Raw genomic sequence first — 19,338 nt, 5'->3', positions numbered from 1 at the left:
GTACTCCTAAGGCTTAGGAAGAGCCACACTCAAGGGGCCAAAGAGCCACATGTGGCTCGCGAGCCGCAGTTTGCCGACCACGGGTCTAGATTGATTAGGCTGGCCAGGTGATGAATAATTAACCTGACTGTTCCCAGTCACACACACACACACACCCTGCAGCCAGAATCACCAGAGAGCAGTTCTGCATGGGCCCCGTGCCCAAAGCCCCCTGGGAAATCACCTCTTAGGAGTCTCAGGGCTCCTATCCACCTACATAGGTCCTTCAAGTCCACCTTAAATAAAGCCTTCCTGACTTTTCCCACAGGGTCTGAGGTCTGAGCAGGCTTGGCCAATTTCTAGGGTACAGCTAGCCTTGGGGGCTCTGCCCTGGGGTGGGATTTGCAGATGAGATTGAACTTGGGCTCCACCTGTGTTGACACTAATTTCCTCCACTCCATGGTGAGTTCCTTCTGAGCACACCCTTCCCCCTTCCTTACTTACACTCGCACTGCCCTGCGCTCTGAAGTGCAGGGCACACTCAGTGGGCATGGCTGCTTGTCTGATCCTGGCCCAGGAGCAGCATCCAGCTCAATGAGGTGGGAGTTGGTTAGCCAGGTTGCATTCCACCCTTATCACCAGGGGCCTCCTAAATTCTCCCACTGGCCCTTCTCCAGCCACAAGGACCATGAGACTCCAAGTGGTTGCTGAGCAACTTGGAAGCTATGGATCCAACCACCAGGGCTCAGCCAGGCGGCTAAAGGGGGGCTCCTTCATTCCCTCCCTCTCCCCTTCCCTGGGCCCCTGCAGACTTCTCCTTCTAGCTCTTCCCTTATTTTTTCCAAGGTCTCAGGGAAGCATGGTCTTCTCCCCGGAGGCCATCTTCCCGCCTACCCTCCTTCTCCACATCTCCCCAGAGCTGAGTGCTTCCTTCCCAGGGGAGGCCACTCTTTTAGCGGGTTGTCCAGCCTTGGGTGGTTAGTTTTGGGACAGGTGGGAGGGGTGGGGTCTCCAGCTCCCGTGGTGCCCTGACCTCAAGCCAGCCAGCACAACCTCTCTCCCTGGGCCTCTGCCTCCCAGGAAAACAGGCCATGGTCAGGCCCGCAGGCCTGCCTCCCTCCTGGTGCTGTGTGAGGTAAGATAGAAAGACCTTCGCCTGTTGTTTGAGTGCGTGTGTGCGTGTGAACACGTGTTTGTGCCTATGTGTACGTGTGTGTGTGTATATGTGTGTGTATGCATAATGCATATGAAGCTTCTGAAGAGCTGTGGTCACAGTTGATGGTTTTAAAATCTGAGCCTTCAGCCCTAGTCGGTTTGGCTCAGTGGCTAGAGTGTCGGCCTGCAGACCAAAGGGTCCTGGGTTTGATTCCTGTCAAGGGCACGTACCTTGGTTGCAGGCTCCTCCCTGGCCCAGGCCCTGGTCAGGGCTCATGCAGGAGGCAACCAATTAATGTTTCCCTCACATCGATGTTTCTCTCTGACTTTCCTTCTCTCTTCCACTCTCCCTAAAAATCAATGGGAAAATATCCTCGGGTGAGGATTAACAAAAAAATAAATAAATAAATAAAATCTGAGCCTTTCTAGGATGCCCCACTACAGGTTGCACCCCAATCTTGCCCCTTGCTGTAGCACAGTGCACCCCCTCCGTTTTATCCCACACTGTGATCTGCCTGTTCTCTCGATCCAGGCCCAAGAATTATTCCTGTAGGACTACTCAAAGCCTCTTTCCCTTTCTCCTTCCTTGCTAAATAAAATCCTACTGCCAGGCCTTTGCCCCTCCCTCTCTTCATTATTAAGTAAAACTGGTCAATCTGCAGGAATGGGAGGAACCAGAGGAGTGGGGCTGGGGAGGTGTCCTTTGAAGATGGCTGAGATGGACTCCCAGGGAGAAGAGAGGGAGAGGGCGAGCGAACAGGAGGGAGGGGAAGAAAGAGAACGCACGCACTTTGGGGAAGATGCCAGGGAGGTTTTGTCGTGTTTTGGTGGAGAGTAGAGAGTTCCAGATGGAGAGATGGGTTCTGGGCAGCTATGGGTATTAGAGAGTTGGAAACCCAAAGAAATGGAAGCAGGGATGGAAGGTTACAGTCTATGGATTACAAATTTGCTTTCAGTATTCTTGGAGAGACACGAATAATATTTTTCATCGACTCTATGACAGCATTGATTGTAAGTTTCATTTTTATTTCTTGTACAAGTAGGAAAGAAAAAACACGGCCAATTAAATCCTAACACACTGTATTCTTATCAAATCGTTGGTTAGCTGCAGCCACACTTCAGGGACTGCAGTCAAGTCCTCTCCAAATGTCTTCATACTTTTTTCCACCTAAATGAATATCTGAAAGATGGGTAGACAGATAGGCACGTGCAGACCTCCCTCATACCCCCTCCCCTTACACACACACCACAGTCTGGACATCTGGGTGACCAGATGACCCAATTTCAATCCTCCTGTGTATGTGTGGATGCTTGGTGGCCTTGGTGCCGGCAGCGTACCAATTGCTCTGATTATGCCAGGCTCTTGAGGAAAGTATAGCCAGGGATCTCACACACAAAGAACGTGTTTGTGCAGGCTGAGGCGGGGAGAGGGAGGTTTTACAGCGGTTTTAAGAAAGAAACATGGTAGTAATTAAGAGCACTGGGACAGAGAAGAAAGGAGGTTTTATGGCAGAGCCCCCAAAGACTGCCATCATTTATGGGAGGTACAAAGGAATCTGAGCAAAGCAGCTGGAGAGGGAGGAGGAAGTCTGAGAGACACCGAGGGGACCCATGAAAGGGGGTTGGTCACCAGAACTGAACAGTTGAATTGATCATCTGTAATCCTGATACATTTCACTAGGTAAGTGCTCAGTAATTCTGAGGATCAACAAGTAGAAGGTGCAGAGTGTTAAACAGTAAATGTGAAAAGGTCTAGACAGGTGGAATAGCACCTGAGCGAGTGCCATTTTAACACTGCAGTGCCTGTGGGACATACTTCCCATTGGCTTGTAGGTAGTCGACCCAGTCATTCTCCATCGCCAGCTTCTAACATCTGAATCCCCTCAGCCTTGCCCCACTCCTCACCCCTGAGGACCCTCTGGGTTCTGATTCCTAAGTCAAGTCTGACCGAGAGGAAACATGCACAATCACAGCCCCTCCATTGTTGACAGGAGCCACGGAATGAAGCACTCGCCCCTGGAAACACACACAGTTTGACCAAACCTGGGCCTGGTAGTCGGGCCCTTTCTGCTGGGCTGCATTAATGTGCTGCCAAACTGGCTCCTGCCCGGGAACCTTCTCCTCCTCCACTTTGATCCATTTCCCTGCCTGACGCCGGCCTCGGCCTCCAGCAGGAACAGGCCTGGCCCTGTAGCCCGGATATTACTGCCAACTTCTCTCACTCTCCTGAACTGTACAATGGGTTGTTTTGGCCTGTGTGGTGAGTGTCGCTTTGCTCATCTTCCTGGAAGAGAACGGCTCCTTACGGAAGCCCATTCTCTGAGATTTGGATAGACTGATCTGTCTGATCCTTTCAGACAGGTGCTCACGGGATTCAAGCCTGACCAATCAGAGCACCTCATCCTCCACTTCACAGGGATTGATTCAGGGAGGGGGATATGACCCAAATAGGACCATCAAAATCTTCCCCTCGACTTTTGCCAGAACCATCCAAAAACAAACAAACACCATGCACTCTAACTCCGGAGCTGCTAGCTCTAAGTCAGTGTTTCTGCAGGCGTGGTCTGTAGGTTCCAGAGAGTCCCTGAGGTCAACACTATTTTCATAATAATATTGAGATTTCACATGCCCTTTTCACTGTGTTGACATTTGCACTGATAATGCAAAAGCAATGGTGAGTAAAAATACTGGCACCTTGGTGTGAGTCAAGGTAGTGGCACCAAATTAAACTGGCAGTCCTTGTTTTCTTCATTGCCACACACTCAAAGGGGGGAAAAACCAGTTTCACTTAAGAGAGATCTGGATGAAGCAGTAGAAATTCTTATTAAACCTCAACCTTTTCTTACATGTCTTTATAATATTGTGATGTGATGAAATGGAAAGTACTCATAAAGCTTGTGGTGGCCATGAAAATGCGCTACTCAGATCTCCCGCTGGGCATCTGCTGTCCTCTGGACCAGACAGCACATATGTGCCAAGGCCCTGCTTCCCTGGTCTACTATCAGCCAATGATTGAGCACAGTGGGTGCACTGCTGCAGGTTCATTTTTTGGAGACAGAGACTCCTACACTGGTTGACTTTGGGTTGAGGACTGCTCATTGGTCTGGCTGAAGTTTTATTGAACTACTAGAGGCCCCATGCACCCGATTCATGCACTGGTGGGGGGCGTGGCCTGCAGGGATCGGCCCACTGTGGGAGCCCACTGACCACCAGGGGGGCAGCTCCTGCATTGAGTGTCTGCCCCCTGATGGTCAGTGCACGTCATAGCGACTGGTCGACTGGTCATTCTGGTTGTTCGGCTGTTTGGTCGCTGGGCTTTTATTGTTTTTATATAGGATACTACAGTCCAAGACTTTTCCTACCTGATTCTCTTTCCTTTCCTCTCCCTCCTTCAGTGGGCCAGCATTCTAGTCTAAGGATCCTCTTACCTTCCCTAGCTCCCACCCCTTTATCCTTCTTGGGTGCTAGTCCACCATTCACATCTAATCTCTTCTTAGTGTCTATTTCTGGGAGGTTCTATATGTAATTTTGCATCACAAAATATCAGAATTGTCTCAAGAAAAAACACTCCATGTGATTGTTTGAGCCATGAACTAAGCTGGCCACATTTTTTTCATGGAATATCATTTTGGCTGAAAAGAATGACTGACTGGCAAACTGTGGTTATTCAGACTTGGTGTTCACCAGAAGTTTCCTCAAAAATGAATGAAGTACCCTGGTCAAGTAGCTCAGTTGGTTAGAGCATCCTCCTGATAAGCCAAGGTTATGAGTTCGATCTCCAGTCAGGGCACATATAAGAAGAAACCAATGAATGCATAAGTAAGTGGAACAACAAATCAACATGTTTCTCTCTCTCTCTCCTTCTCTCTCCCTTCCTCCCTTCCTCTCTCTCTCTAAAATCAATACAAATAAAAATAAATTTAAAAAATGAATGACGTGAGCTTGTAATTTGAAGGAAAACAAATGATGGTTTTGTTATCAATGATAAAATTTAAGCTTTGAAGTAAAAATTGGAATTTTGAAATGTCGTATTATCTACCATGAGCTTAACAGCTTCCCAATGCTTACACATTTTTCTGATGAGGTTAAATGGTGATATTAAAGACTGTGATGTTGGAATATTGTGTAATGAAATGCATCAACATTGAAAGATTAGCAAAACCCAGTGAACTAATATTTTTCAAATGATCAATCCATGATGTTTTAAAATCATGCATAGGTAAAAATCTGTTCAAAGTGCAGTACAGATCAACGAATTTTAATGTACCAGAGTATGAAAATGTCATTTATATGTTTCTAGATTCCACATTGTAACTGCCCTTTAAGAAACTACCATTTTTGGCCTGGCCAGCGTGGCTTAGTGGTTTAGCGTCAACCTATGAACCAGGAGGTCACGGTTCAATTCCCAGTCAGAGCACATGCCCAGGTTGCGGGCTTAATCCCCAGTGGGGGGGCATGCAGGAGGCAGCTGATCAATGATTCTCTCTCATCATTGATATTTCTATCTCTCTCTCTCTCCCTCTTCCTTCCTCTCTGAAATCAATAAAAATTAAAAAAATACCATTTTTGAATTTGGGTGTAGTATCAAAGAAGCATGACCACAACTATCTGAAAAAGTTATTAAAATATTTCTCCCTTTTCTACCTACTACATATCTTTGTGAGGCCAGCTTTTCCTCATATACTTCAACCCAAACAACATATTACAACAAATTGAATTCAGAAGTGGATAAGTAAATGGAGCTATCTTCTTTTAAGCCTAAGGTTAAAGAGCTTTATAAAAAAATGTAAAAAATGGTGATACTCTTCTTAGTAAATATTCTTTTTTGGAAAACAGAATTTTCTCATAGAAACATGTTATGTATGTTAACATGTAATAGATTTATTATTGCTATTCTAAATGAACTAATTGTACGTTTTAAAAAAGTTCTCAGTGTTATATTCTACTGGAGTTAAATATTGATAGCTGTAATGCACATAAACAAAAGTTCTCTGAGGTCCTCAATTCTAAGAACTGTTGGAGAATTACTGCTTATAGGCGTAGGCAGCCAGCTGCCCTTTTGTCATTATGTGGCAAGAACCTGTTTGAAAAGGAAGCCAAGCGGAACTGCAAAACAGAGAGAGCCACAGTTCAGATACATACAAATATTTGGAACAAATTCCTAGAAGCGCATACAGGCAACACTGAAGAAGATTTTCCAGTTATATTCTTTGCTTCAGCCAGATTGAGGTGGGCTATCGTTTGCAACCAAGGGTACCGACCAATAGCCTCGTCTGCCTAATGGTCTGGCCCACACTCTCTGTCCATGGCTCGTGCCTAGACTGAACACTCTCTGGATGACATTGTACTTTTTGTTGATTTTAATTGGTTAAGTGTTTAATGTTTACATGCCTACAACATGTGACATGTCAACGAGTCTCCTATAATTCAACTCACCTTGTATGTAGATATATACATTTTATTTCAATGTGGGATTATTATAATGCGGATTAGGATCTCTAAACCCTGGAGATCCTTAAAACATCCCCCCAATTATCCTCTTGATTCATTACCATTGACAGTATCATGGGCCTGTATACCATATCATCAGTAACAGGACCCCGACACCACCCCATTTACCCTGCTACCTTCCACCATCCCAGTGCAAACTTTAATGTGCATATGAACCACCTCGGGATCTTTTAAAATCAGGTCTGGGTGGTACCTGAGATGGTTCATTTTTAACAAGTTCCCCGGGTGATGTCTGTGCTTCTGGTCCATGCTTAGCATCCTGAGTAATGAGGTGCTAAGTCCTTATTAGTCTCAGGTTTGACATTCCCAGTTTGTACTCTTTCTTAGGAGTCCCCAAAGTCCAGAACATGCAATGAATTGTCATTTTATTAATCCATGAACTTTTAATTGTGCAAGGTTTGAAACTGACAAACGGTATGAGCTACTTAGCCAGTGACAACCTGGTTAATAGACTACTATCCCCATTTAAAAAATCAAAGTCATGTATGTACTTAACATAAAAAGTCAAATAATGCTAAAAGGTTTGGAACAAAAATGTCTATCCCTTGTGCTCCCCTACATACCCTCCCCCCGCACACACACAATCTCCAACCAGCTCCCAAACACTCTCCACTATTTCAGCGTTAGTTCTGATTTTTGCCTCCATGTTTCTAAATAATGTGCATACTCTGCATTCTTTTTAAAAATTTATTTATTGTTTTTAGAGGAAAGAGGAGAGAGAGAAAAAAACATCAGTTAGTTGTTCTACTTATTTATGCATTCATTGGTTGCTTCTTGTATGTGTCCTGAACCCACAACCTTGGCATATGGGGACAACTGAGCTACCCAGCCAGGGCACTGCATTCATTCTTGATGAATAAACTTTATAGACACTATCCATTGACTTCCTGGACTGATAGATGAGAGTCTTAGCTTACATACACTCCACCTTCCCAACCTCCCTTCCTCTCATTCTAAACCAATATTTGTGTTTTTGTGATTATAGCTACATATAGATATAAATCACTCCCAAGCAAAGTAGCAAACTCTGATCCCATTGCCTTTCTTATACTTTTTTTCCCCCATTAATAGTTACCTCTTTTTTGTTGTTGTAGTTTCTGTTGACCCCATGGAAAGGTCTTCCCAGTTCTGTAAATAGAATTTTCCACAGTCAGATATATCTCTGTTTTCTTTTGTTTTTGTTTTTGCCTGGAGCTTTCCTCTAGGACTCTTTCTCCACTTGAGCCACTTCATCCAGTTCCAGTTGGAATCAGTTGCCCTCTGGACTTGCCACACAGCTGTTGTCCTAGACTGTCACTACCATCATCCCAGATGCCCTTTGAATCTCTCCTGTGTTGCATGTCCTATTTCCTGGAGCCATATCTTTGGATTTCTTTGTTTATTTACTTTTGTTTTCAGATCATACATCCAAATAACTCCTGAGTAGCATGGGAGGTAATATTTTTGAGACTTTGCAACTCTTGAAGCACCTTTATTCTACTCTCAGAATTGAGCGGGAATCTGGCCGGGTAGAAATTTCTGGGTTGAAAATCATTTTCATTTGGAACATTGAAAGCATTGCTGCATTGTCTTCTAGTTTCCAGTCTTACTTTTGAGAACTCCCATGCAATTCTTATAACTGCTCCTTTGTTTGTGATCTGATTCCCCTCTCCCTCCTTTCTGCCTTTCTGGAAGCTTTTAGGGTCTTCTTTATATCCTGAGAGTTTTACATATCGTGGTACTGTACCTTGGGGTGTGTGTGTGTGTGTGTGTGTGTGTGTGTGTGTGTGTGTGTGTAAGTTAAATTTATTCTTCAGGTTTCTTTGTGCCTGGAGACTCACATGAATGTTGTGCTTTGACCTCCTGGCGACCTTCCTGATGGCTACCTCTGCAGCTAGGTCAGTTTTCCTAGCTGCTGAGTGCTGTCGCTGGCCTGTTCTATGAGGAGCCAAGTGGCAAGTTAAGTGATAGCCATGAACCCTGTGCTGCCAATGTGTTGCCCTACAGTTAACAGAGATTAGGTCCACCAGTCATAAAACTCCAGGGCACCACGGATATGCTGGCCTAGGTGAGTGGTCTCACTAAACCAGTGTACCACCTCCATACCTGTACCCAGTGGTCCTGAGAGCTGTGCTCCACAAACTATGTTCCATGTGACCCTCGTGCCCTGAGATGCAGCTTCCAAAAAGGATGCCATAGTTCAATAAGCTAGGGAAGGCTGCATTCTATAGAGCCCCCCTCTTGGAGAGTCTCAATGGAATCTGCATACTCAAGGTTCTGAGGATTAAGAATAAAGTAATCTGATTAACTTGACTTAATCCAGTCTTTTCCCCCAACTATTTTACCATACAATCATTTTAATTCAAGGAATACTTAGCGATACTCCATGAAATACTGGACTTTAGAAAATGCCGTTCAACAGTACTGTAAACTCCATGAGAGCAGAAACTGTGTCAGCTTCATTTTCTGTGGTATGGCCAGGGTAGGGCCTAATACAGTGCCTGACACATAATAAACCCTTGACAATGATCTGTTGAATAAATGAATAAGTCAGTGAATGATTGATCCTTTTGCAAGTCCCTGACATCCTTAGTACTTTCTATAGTTGCAAAATATAGTGCATTAGTTATGTTGTTTTGCCAGCATTGAATTCTGTGCTGTGGTCTGTTGTCATTTCCAAATGATATGTTTTTGAGGATGCAAGGAGATTTTAGGCATTTAAAACGTGTTCCCTCTATGCACAAGGCTGGGCAAGAACAACTGTTTCCCATTAACCCAGCCACTCTGAGGCCCTCCCCTTTCCTCCTTCCCACTGTGGATTGGGCTGAAGAAGAAGCTCAAGCAAGCCCTTCCCAGTGGTTTTTCGTTTCCGTGTGGTTGGCAAAGAGCTAACGCTGGGCCGGTTGGGCAATAACGATGCTCCCGGACCTCCTTCTTGGGAAGTTGCCAGGCTCAGCCTACGTGTCCATTTTTGAGAAGAAAAAGGCACCAAAAAAGGGAGTGAAATGTCCTGGAAACCCTGAGGTTTAGAAAGTATAGGATTTGGGGGGCTGTGGTGAGAGAGAGAGAGAGAGAGAGAGAGAGAGAGAGAATATGTGAATATCTTTCTCTATATTATCCTCAAGTGCAGGAGTAATAAATTACAGCCTGAAGCCAAAGCCAGCCCCCTGCTTATTTTTATACTGCCTGTGGGGGAAGAAAACATTAAAAGAATAATATTTTGTGACAGGTGAGAATTATATGAAATTCAACACTCATTTTCAAAGATGGAATACATAAAATCTCATTACAGATCATCAGCATTAATACATGATCACTTCCAATAGATTTAAATAATAGAGGTCACTAACTTTGAACCCCATTAAGCAAAATGTCTTTCCTCAAAAAATAATTTTATTCTTCTCATTAGGAGAACTGTATTGTTTTTTAAAACTGTACTCCATTATTACATTTTGAATTTCATTAATAATAACTTCATAGAAATTGTTTTCCCTTTTGTTTTTTTATTACTAATTTAGAGAGAGAGAGAGAGAAACATTGATTAGTTGTTCCATTTAGTCATGCATTCTTTGTCATTGGTTGATTCTTGTATGTGCCCTGACCCAGGAGCAAACCCACAACCTTGGTGTATCGGGATGATATCCTAACCAACTGAGCTACCTGGCCAGGGCTCTTTTGCTTTTGAAGTGCCTATGCAATAGCCTTTATTTTGCCTCTTGCCTGTAAAGCCTAACCTATTTACAGAAAAGGTTTGTAGACCCCTGTGCAAGTGGATTATCTGCTAAGTTAGAATGCCTTAAACTGTCATATGTGGCAGGGGAGATGGGCATTTAAGTGATTCATCTAGTATTCATTTAATCAACTGTTTATGGGAGCCTCCTATGTACTAGGCTCTGAGTGTACAATTGGTGGACAAACTTGCCAGGGTCCCTGCTCACAAGGAGTTTACAATCCTGAGTCAGGACATTGGAAATTCACCAGCCTCCGTGCACTTGTTTATGGGTGAGGAGTCAAAGTGACACCTGACAACTTTGGAGTTTAAATGTGTCAGCTTGTCAGTGGGTCACCTTGGCCAGGACGCAGCTGCTCAGAGCTCTGAGAAGTTCCGGGAGGGCGGATCAGGAAGGAGGATCAGGTGAGCACCATGAGACCAGCAGCGGAGAAGCCAAGTCCAGGAAAATCAACCAAGATAGATTTTCTGTCATATTGGTTCAGGCAAGAGGCCAGAGAGCTGGCACCTGAAGAGGAAAAACAAGGAGGTGAGCAAGGCTGCCGGTATTGAGGACTGCTTCACATTATCTGCGAGGGCACAGGGATCCTCCTCTTGGGAGGCTCAGCAATTCTCAGACTTGCTCCTTCCTTTAGATCAGAATTCTCTTTTCTGATGGCTGCAGCCTCCAGAGGACTTCACAGGGGGAAGCTGGAGTGCTCCGGGCTGCTGAAGTCTTGGCCTTTGGTCCAGGCAGCATCCGTTGATGGCCTACCAGCCGTGGGCAAACTACGGCCCGTTTGAAATGAATAAAACTAAAAAAAAAAAAAGACCGTACCCTTTTATGTAATGATGTTTACTTTGAATTTATATTAGTTCACACAAACACTCCATCCATGCTTTTGTTCCGGCCCTCCGGTCCAGTTTAAGAACCCATTGTGGCCCTCGAGTCAAAAAGTTTGCCCACCCCTGGCCTAGACTACACTCTGTGTTCAGCTTGGCAGGTATCAAAACCTACTTTTGCAACCTTTTTTCAGAGAAAAGCATTGCAGGGAGGCCATCTGGGTGCCTCAGTGACCACTCCTGTCTCCCCACCCCCCCCCCCCAACCTCCCATGGAATTCTGAGGCTCCAGGAACAGGGACAAAGGTCAGAAGCAGAGCACCTTCCCAGGACATCCCTGCAGCTCCCCCCTTGCCCTTCTGCTGCCAGAAACCACCCAAGAAATGGCTCCAAGGCTAGTCATAGACTTAATTCTATTTGCCTGATAAGCGCAGGTAGAATCCTGTGAGCTCTTCTTGCTAAGCCAGGGAGCAGCCTGCAAACGTGTGAACCTAACTGGAGCCCTGGATCTCGGGTTCTGCCACTCAGTAGCATCTCTGTCATTTGACCTTGGCAAGTGACAACTTCTTATATATGCAGAGAAGATAATAATTGTACCTGTTTAAAAGATATGTAAAAAGAAAAGTAAAAGTCCTCTTTCTGACTAATGAAGTCCTCCTCCTCACGCATACATTATTAATGCTTTGGTTCAAATACTTTCACACTTTTCCCTAGGTTTATACTGACACAGATAGGAATGTATGTATACTTATGCATATTTTTACAAACCAAAAATCATTGTATATATTGGTCTACAATTTGATTTCTTTCTATTCAACAACTTCTCACATACATGATTTCAAGTCCACATATGCAAAATATTACTCTTTTTAACCAACTGCATAATATTCTTTAATGGATACAAGGTAATTATGCAACCTACTGATGGATATTTAGTTTAGTGCAAATGTTTTTCTATTACAACAAACCTTGCTGCAAGTGGACATGCATGTTTATAAATCTATGTTATTATTTCTTTAGGAGAAAATCCTGAGAGTAAAATTGCTGAATAAAAAGTACACACATTTCAAGTATACACATTTGATTCTACCAAATCCCCTTCCTCCCAAAGTTGTGCTAATTTACATTTGCACTAATGGTGGATGAGAGCACTCATTTCTACATATTCTTCCAAGCACTGGGTTCTATTAATTTTTAAATTTTTGCTTTTCCCTGACAACAGTGAAGTTGAACATTGGCCATTTGCCTTTCTTGCATGAATTATTTGTTTATATTCCTTGCCTATCTTTCTGTTTGGGTTGTTCTTGCTTGTAGGCATGTTTTTGTACATTAAGCATGGACATCTGTTGGCGGAAAGAAAGGACACTGTGTTTTGAAGTGCCTTGGGCTGGGGTAGTACATCTGGAGCAGGTACTGGGGTGCCAGAGGTGTGTGTTTGACATTAGGGTGTTTATCCTCTGTCACCAAATATTTTACCTGTCTATGTGCTTTCAAACTTTATCTATGCTGTCTTTTATAATATAGGAGTTTTAAATGTTTCACTATTCAAATCTGTGTGGGGTTTTTTTTTCTTTCTTTCTGGCTTCTTGATTTCCTGTCTTGCTTAAGAAGTCTTCTCCATCCTGATGTTACATAATCAATCGACTCTGTGTTCTTATAATACTTTTATGGCTCCATTTACTTACATTCATATCTTCGGCATTTCAAGAATTTCTATTTGGCGTAGATAAGGAATTCCTGCTACCAGCATAGATGATGCGGTTCTGAGGTTTTCTTCTCTCATCACTCTGAATGCATTAAGGGACCCATAATGTTTTGAGTAAAAAAAAAAAAAGAAAAAAAAAAGATGTTTGATGTGATCCTATCAATGTACTCATTTATCTGAACACTTTTACAAGTTGTTGATACTGATTATTAAAATAAATGTTAATTTGGTTATTCCTATGTGATGGGACTGCAGATGCTTTTAATTTTTCTCTCCTCTCAACAGTATTTCTTATTTTTCTGCACAAATGAGTATTATTAGTACACTGGAATGTATTTAAAAATAAAAGTATTGAGAAGAGTGCTATTAACCCAATACCTCATGTATGACCTAGACCTTGGCCTTGAAAAGAAACTAGCCTGTAAGCTTCTTGAGGGAAGTCCCCTATTTCTTAGGGACCCTACCTTCCCCTGTACCTAGCATGGGGCCTGACCAGCAGCCCCATGAAGAAGTGTGTGGCTCGATTGGTTAAATTCCCCCTCTAACTCCTCCCACAGAGGGTATGCCACACATGCTGGGAAAAGGTAACAATGTCAACATGAGTAAAGGCAACACAAATTTAACTTCCAGGCCAACTCATCAACACCCATGATCACTCCTAAATAGTCTTCAAAAATAATTTGAGACCAAGGGATTAGCCCTTGATATCCCAATGGTTAATTTGGATAGTGTCTTCTACCTTTTCTATAGCTTCTGCATTTACATTCTCTGATTTGATACTTGGGCCAAATATTGATATTCAGAGAACAGGTATGACTGTGCCCACCAGTGCACTCATGGACTATATATGTCTTTTTTGATATCTGTATGTTCAGGATATTGGAGACTTCCCTTTTTAGGCACCAAGGCTTTATTTATTTGAAACATGTGCAAGGAAAATTTTCTAAAATAATATTCTGTAAAGCTCGCCTTGCTAAACAGTAGATATGGAGTGCAGTCATTTGAAATTTCCCTGGAAAAGTCCTTATAAGTATCAGTTACTTACTAGGCTCCTATTCCTGATGGCCATTGGAGCTATTGACATGTGTAAGCATATTTGCCCTTAGGGCCAAATGGCTGGTGTTGCTTTTAAAGATCTTGTTTCTAGTTTTTCTTTCTCTTGTTCCCTTGGTTGCCTATAATGTTTCTGTCAGTCAACAGTATGCCTATCTCTAGCAGACGTACTCCCTGCTAATCAATTGTTTGTCATCTGTGGTAGGCCAGGAAGCCAGAAAACCAAGCATATTCTCATTATGTGTAAACTAAGAGCACACATGCTCCAAGAGAAGATCTAAGGAGGTTTTACTCTGAGTAAACGATATGAGATACACCGACAAGTAAAGTAATTTCTTTGGATTACTCAGAAGTCTAAGGAGGTTTTACTCTGAGTAAACGATATGAGATATACCGACAAGTAATTTCTTTGGATTACTCAGAAATCTTTGGGGATTTTCTTCCTGATTTTCACGTTGATGAAAGTGTTAGTCCTACTTTATAGATGAGGAAAGGGATGCTAGTGAGACAAGGTGACTTGGTCAAGGTCACATGGTAGCTGAGTGGCAGAACAAGCACTAAAACCTGGATGTCTTCCTCAGCGGCATGGCCCTTCCGGGTATGGCCCTAACCATGCTTTCTTGGATGACCAAGTGGCAGGAACTTGGCTGGGGCAGAACATGCTATTGCCTCTTCTGTGTTTGTCATCAAAAGAGTGGGCCAGCTGCAGAGCCTGGCCTCTCTGGGAGTTTTACCCAAACTCACAATCTACCTGGATCCCTTCTGCTAACAAAGCAGGCCTCTTCATGGTCAGAAATTAGAGCCTGGGAAACAGCTGTGTTTACTTCCAGAGGGCTAGTTTATCACTGCTGGGGCCTGGCGGGGATTGTTCAAGCTTATCTTCTCTAGATAGCCATGTGCTGAGGGCTGCACAGTTCTGACCCAGATTGAAATCAGCTGCAAAACACTAGTCCTGAACACACACATACACACACACACACACAACCTCCCCTCGCTCCCCCCGCAAGGCAATTTAAGCCAAATGCAACGCACTGACCGTCCTTTCCTCAATAGGCCAACTCCTTCCCAGAAGGCTGTGAACTGAGCCAAGCTGGCAGGTCAGCGAAGGTCTCAGGGCACTCTGTTGAGCCAGGACCGTTTCCTTGAGCTGGATACCTGCCTCCTGCCCCATATGCCTCGTTCTCATGTCTTCCCTGCAGGGAGACGGCTGAGTAAGAGGGCACATAGGAGAGCGATGGTGAGCATCAGGCTGGGGAATGCTCAGGAACAATAGGCAGCTTTTGAGCACTGCAATTTTATGCAAACCCTGCACTATTTTATTCAGGGAACGAAGCCCTTATAAAAATGGTGGAACCTCAGTCTTTCCCTTTTAGAAGTTCCATTCTGGTTGCTCCAGGTGGTAGAAAACTAACAAAAGGTTCCCGTCCCCACGGCTCTGATCTGGCCACTGCCCTTTCAGAAGCCTTTCATGTCTTCCTACAACCAGGCCCCATAAAATCCAAGCTATCATTCAAGACCCTTCATGGAATGGCCACAGCTTTATCTCCCTTCCAGCCCAGAATTACCCTCTCTCTGCTCTCAACATTCTTAGTCTTATTCTCTACCCCTTCCAGTACACTTATCACTTTTCACGGCATACTCTACTTATTTTTATGGGTCTTATCATTCCTACCCGTCTAGTCTATGAGCCCCTTCAGGGCAGGGCCTATGCTTATCTTTGTACTCTGAGTTCTTGCAACGGCGCAGGCTGTTCTGGGGTGCTCAATAACATTTGTCTAATTAAACCAGAAGCTCCCCCACAAGGCTGAGTTCACCTTGACAGAGACATCAAGACATCCAATTCCCCGCTGTCCACAACAGGAAGGACATGGTCACGCCATCCTGCACAGAGAGCATGTTAGACAGAAACCTCAAAGTCATGTGGCCCAACCCTTGCATTTCTGAGACGGGGAGACTGAGCCCCAAGCACTGGGCTAGGAACAGTGGATGTTATTCATTTGAGCGGAAGTTTGGCCAGCAGACGTCACTTTCCTAAAGTCAGACAGGTAGAAGGTGGTGGACCTGGGGTTGAAACCTAGGTCTGCTTGACTCCCAAACTCAGTTTCTGTTGTATAGGGGCCCCCCAGCCTCAGCCCCTGAAAACCCAGCTGTCCTGCTGATTTCCCAGAAACAGGCTCTGGCGGACCAAGGCCCGGGAGGGATTAGGCGCTAAGGCAGGCGGTACCTGGCTCCAGTCCCGTTTGAGCTCTGTGGCCGGAGAAGCTGTTGATGAACTCGGCCTGTCCCAGGCCTGGCAGCCCAGCCACCCCAGCTGGGCCTTTTCACGGAAGACCCATTGGGCAGGCACTAGAACAGCACACAGAGCCTTTGTCCAGAGGGCCCGGTGTTTTCCAGTGAGAAGTTTGCATTGGCCATGCTGTTGGGGCTGGAGGAAGTAGAGGCCTCCAGCCTCCTGCCCACAGGGCACTGCTCCAAGAGGGCAAAGCCTGCAGCTCCCAAGAGGGAAGAGGGCGGAGGGGAGGAGAGGGAGCGTGGGCCAAAGGGAATCCAAGGAGTAACTTGGGAGAGAAATGGCCTGGGTGGTATTCAGGACAGCGGTTTAGGAACTTGAATCAGATTTTGTGTTCCTAGGTTACAGTGGGCAGTGGAAACAGCTCAGGCTGATGGGTCACTTAGGTTCAAGTCCTGCCCCTAACCAATTGTGAGGCTTTCAGCAATTTTTAAAAAATCTTTCTGAGGCTCAGTTTCCTCATCTGTTGGGTGAGGAGATAATAGGAGTATCTTGCTGGGGTTGGTGAGGATCAGACATCCTGGAGTGTGCAGGGCACACAGTAGTCACCCAATACATGGTGGTCTTTATGACTGTTTGTAAATCTGCCCTCAGTTCCAGATTTATGAATAAAAGGACAGAGCTGCAGAGAACACCGGTGATGGTGACTGAGCAAAGGAAAGGAAATCATTATGAGCAGACCCACAAGAGAGGAGCTCTGCCCCAGAAACAGTTGGGGGGGAAGACAATCTGTTTCCAATTAGGGAGCAGCCAATGGAAGGACTGTGAACTTTAGACTTGTTGATTCATAAATGTTTTAAATTTAGAATGTGTATGTGTGTGGTATGTGTATGTGGTGTGTGGTATATATGTGTGTGGTGCTAATGTGTGCGGTGTGTGTGTGTGTGTGTGTGTGTGGTGTATATGTGTGTGCGTGTACAGCATGTGTATAGTGTGTATGGTGTGATTTCACCTTATAACTTCAGCCTTGTCTTTCACCTTCAATAGTGCTGTTAAAAAACAAATGTCAACTGAGTACATTTGAAAATCAATTTGGTTTTATTAAGTGCTTCATAATCGAGCAGCTTCCCAGTTAGCAAGTAGAAGGGCTGCTCTGAGGGGTTGTGTAAAATGGAAGGCGTTTATGGGAAGGAGCTACTAACAAAATAAAAGGATTATTTTTAGAATAAGATGTGTTCTTTTGGGGAGAGGGCAGGCAAGGGATTCTATCATAAAGATTGCCTCTTCTTTCTGGGGGGACAATTGAGAGGGCCCACTGGACAGATTAATGGTACTTGACCAGAAAATTCCAGATTGATTGATTAAGATTATATTTCTAGGAAAGGTTGAAATAACAGTTAGGTCAGGTATTAAATGTAGGTTTGGTGTCATGGACATTCACACAAGTGACACCTTGTGGGGCCTGTAGTTTTCTCTTTAACAGTGCTGAATAACAAAGAAAGGAAAGGAACATTTATTATGTAAATGTTTGAGTTCAAGGTTTTTTTGCCTAATTCTCCCAAAGTCTCCTAGACAAGGAAAAATAAGGCTCAGAGAGGTCCCTTATCTAAGCTCAATCATCTGGTTAATTTCAGAGGCCAACTTTAGACCCCCATCTGCCTGACAGCAGAAGGTATTGTTGACTTGACTCTTTGAAGAAGAAACCCCCAAATGCAAATAGGGTCCTTTTGTGTGGGCTGATACTCAGGCAGCGTTTTTTTTGTGTGGTATGTCAGCCAAATACCTGTGCTCTGTTCTGGCTCCCAGACCTGCAACTTCCTGTGCGGCACCTCACCACTCTGGTTTTATTTTTGTCAGCTCTTCCTCTCCACCAGCCCTCCCCCTAGGGAAGCAGGCTCTGTGAGAGCACAAACAGCTCAGGGGCTGTTGGGTCTGGCCCCTGGGCTGAGGCGGAAATATCAACCCTGCCTCCTCGGGCTGGGCCAGAGTGTTCCTGGGACAGCTTGAGTGTTATTCTGCACGTTCTGCCTGGGGTCTGGCACGGCTGGGGTCCCTGGAGAGCTCCGGCTTCCAGCCCTTTCTGAGGCACCTATACATTGCCACAGTCCCCCTGTTTGGTTCATTCTCTGCAAAGCCAGGCTTCAGCTGCAAGCACTGAAGCCCGATTGTTGCAGATTATGCTCCTGTGCAACTCCCTGCAGACGTAGTGACTGACAGACAGGCAACTGCTGGGCTAAACCAGGAAGTGAAATCCCACTGATGCCTCAGACAAACGCCTGTACAGAAAATCAAAACAGTATCTGGCCCTTTATCCTTTCTCCAACTATTATTGACAAGCACCTACTATGTGCCTCATGCAGGGATTGGATTTTTCCCCCCTTTTAGAAGCCTATAGTCCAGTGGGGAGCCAATATGAAAACAAAAAGCTGAGCCTGGGAGACCAGCATAAGACCAGACAGGCCTATCATACTCTGCCCTGGATCAGGGAAAACGTCTCACAGGAGGTGTTGTTTTATCCAAATCTGAAGGATCACAGAATTCAATAAGGAAAAATAATATTAATAGCAACCAAAGTAATTTGATTAATTAGGTACTTATGTCAGACATCCTGCCGAGTGCTTTACAAACATTATTTCTGAACAATAGCCCTACTGAATAAGTGCTGTAATGATCCAGGTGATGTTATAGGTGAGGAAACCGAGGGTCAGAGAGGATGAAGTAAACTTGCTCAAAACTAGGAAACAGAAGAGCTGGTATTCAAACCCAGTCTTGCTGATTCCCAAGCCCAGTCCTTTATACTTTTTAGTAAGTTCAAAAATTTCAATAACATAAACAGGTATGTGCTGAGAAGTCTTCCCCTCCTGGCCCCTGTATATCCTGTGTCTCCACTGCCCTTATAGTTGTAAAAGTTATATTAGTTTCTTGTATACCCTTTCAATGTTTCTTTATGTAAATATAAACAAGCCTGAATAAATATTCTTATATCTCCCTATTTCTTATAACATAAGATGGCATATATTAATACTGACTTGTAGTTAATGTAGTCTTGGAGAATTTCCCATTGGAGTACATAGAGATTGTCCCTTTTCTTTTACACAGCTGTATACCTCTCCATTTATTTTTTTGTTTCGTTTGTTTTGTTTGCTTTTTTTTTTTTTACAGGAATATATATATA

General features: G+C 44.3%; 1 long non-coding RNA gene across 1 annotated transcript; it reads right to left on the bottom strand.

Annotated features, from left to right (window-relative positions):
* Positions 1-7,419: 7,419 nt before the first annotated feature.
* LOC102251437 lies at positions 7,420-13,056 on the bottom strand. Its single transcript, XR_314077.2, has 3 exons — positions 12,861-13,056; positions 10,692-10,862; positions 7,420-7,773 (listed from the first exon to the last, which is right to left on the bottom strand). It is a non-coding gene; the product is annotated as an uncharacterized LOC102251437 (long non-coding RNA).
* Positions 13,057-19,338: the final 6,282 nt, after the last annotated feature.

The sequence above is a fragment of the Myotis brandtii genome, unplaced genomic scaffold (genome assembly GCF_000412655.1).
Source record: "Myotis brandtii unplaced genomic scaffold, ASM41265v1 scaffold441, whole genome shotgun sequence".
Taxonomy (NCBI): domain Eukaryota; kingdom Metazoa; phylum Chordata; class Mammalia; order Chiroptera; family Vespertilionidae; genus Myotis; species Myotis brandtii.
The sequence above is the reverse complement of the archived record's forward strand: the minus strand, read 5'-3'. Positions and strand labels throughout refer to the sequence as shown.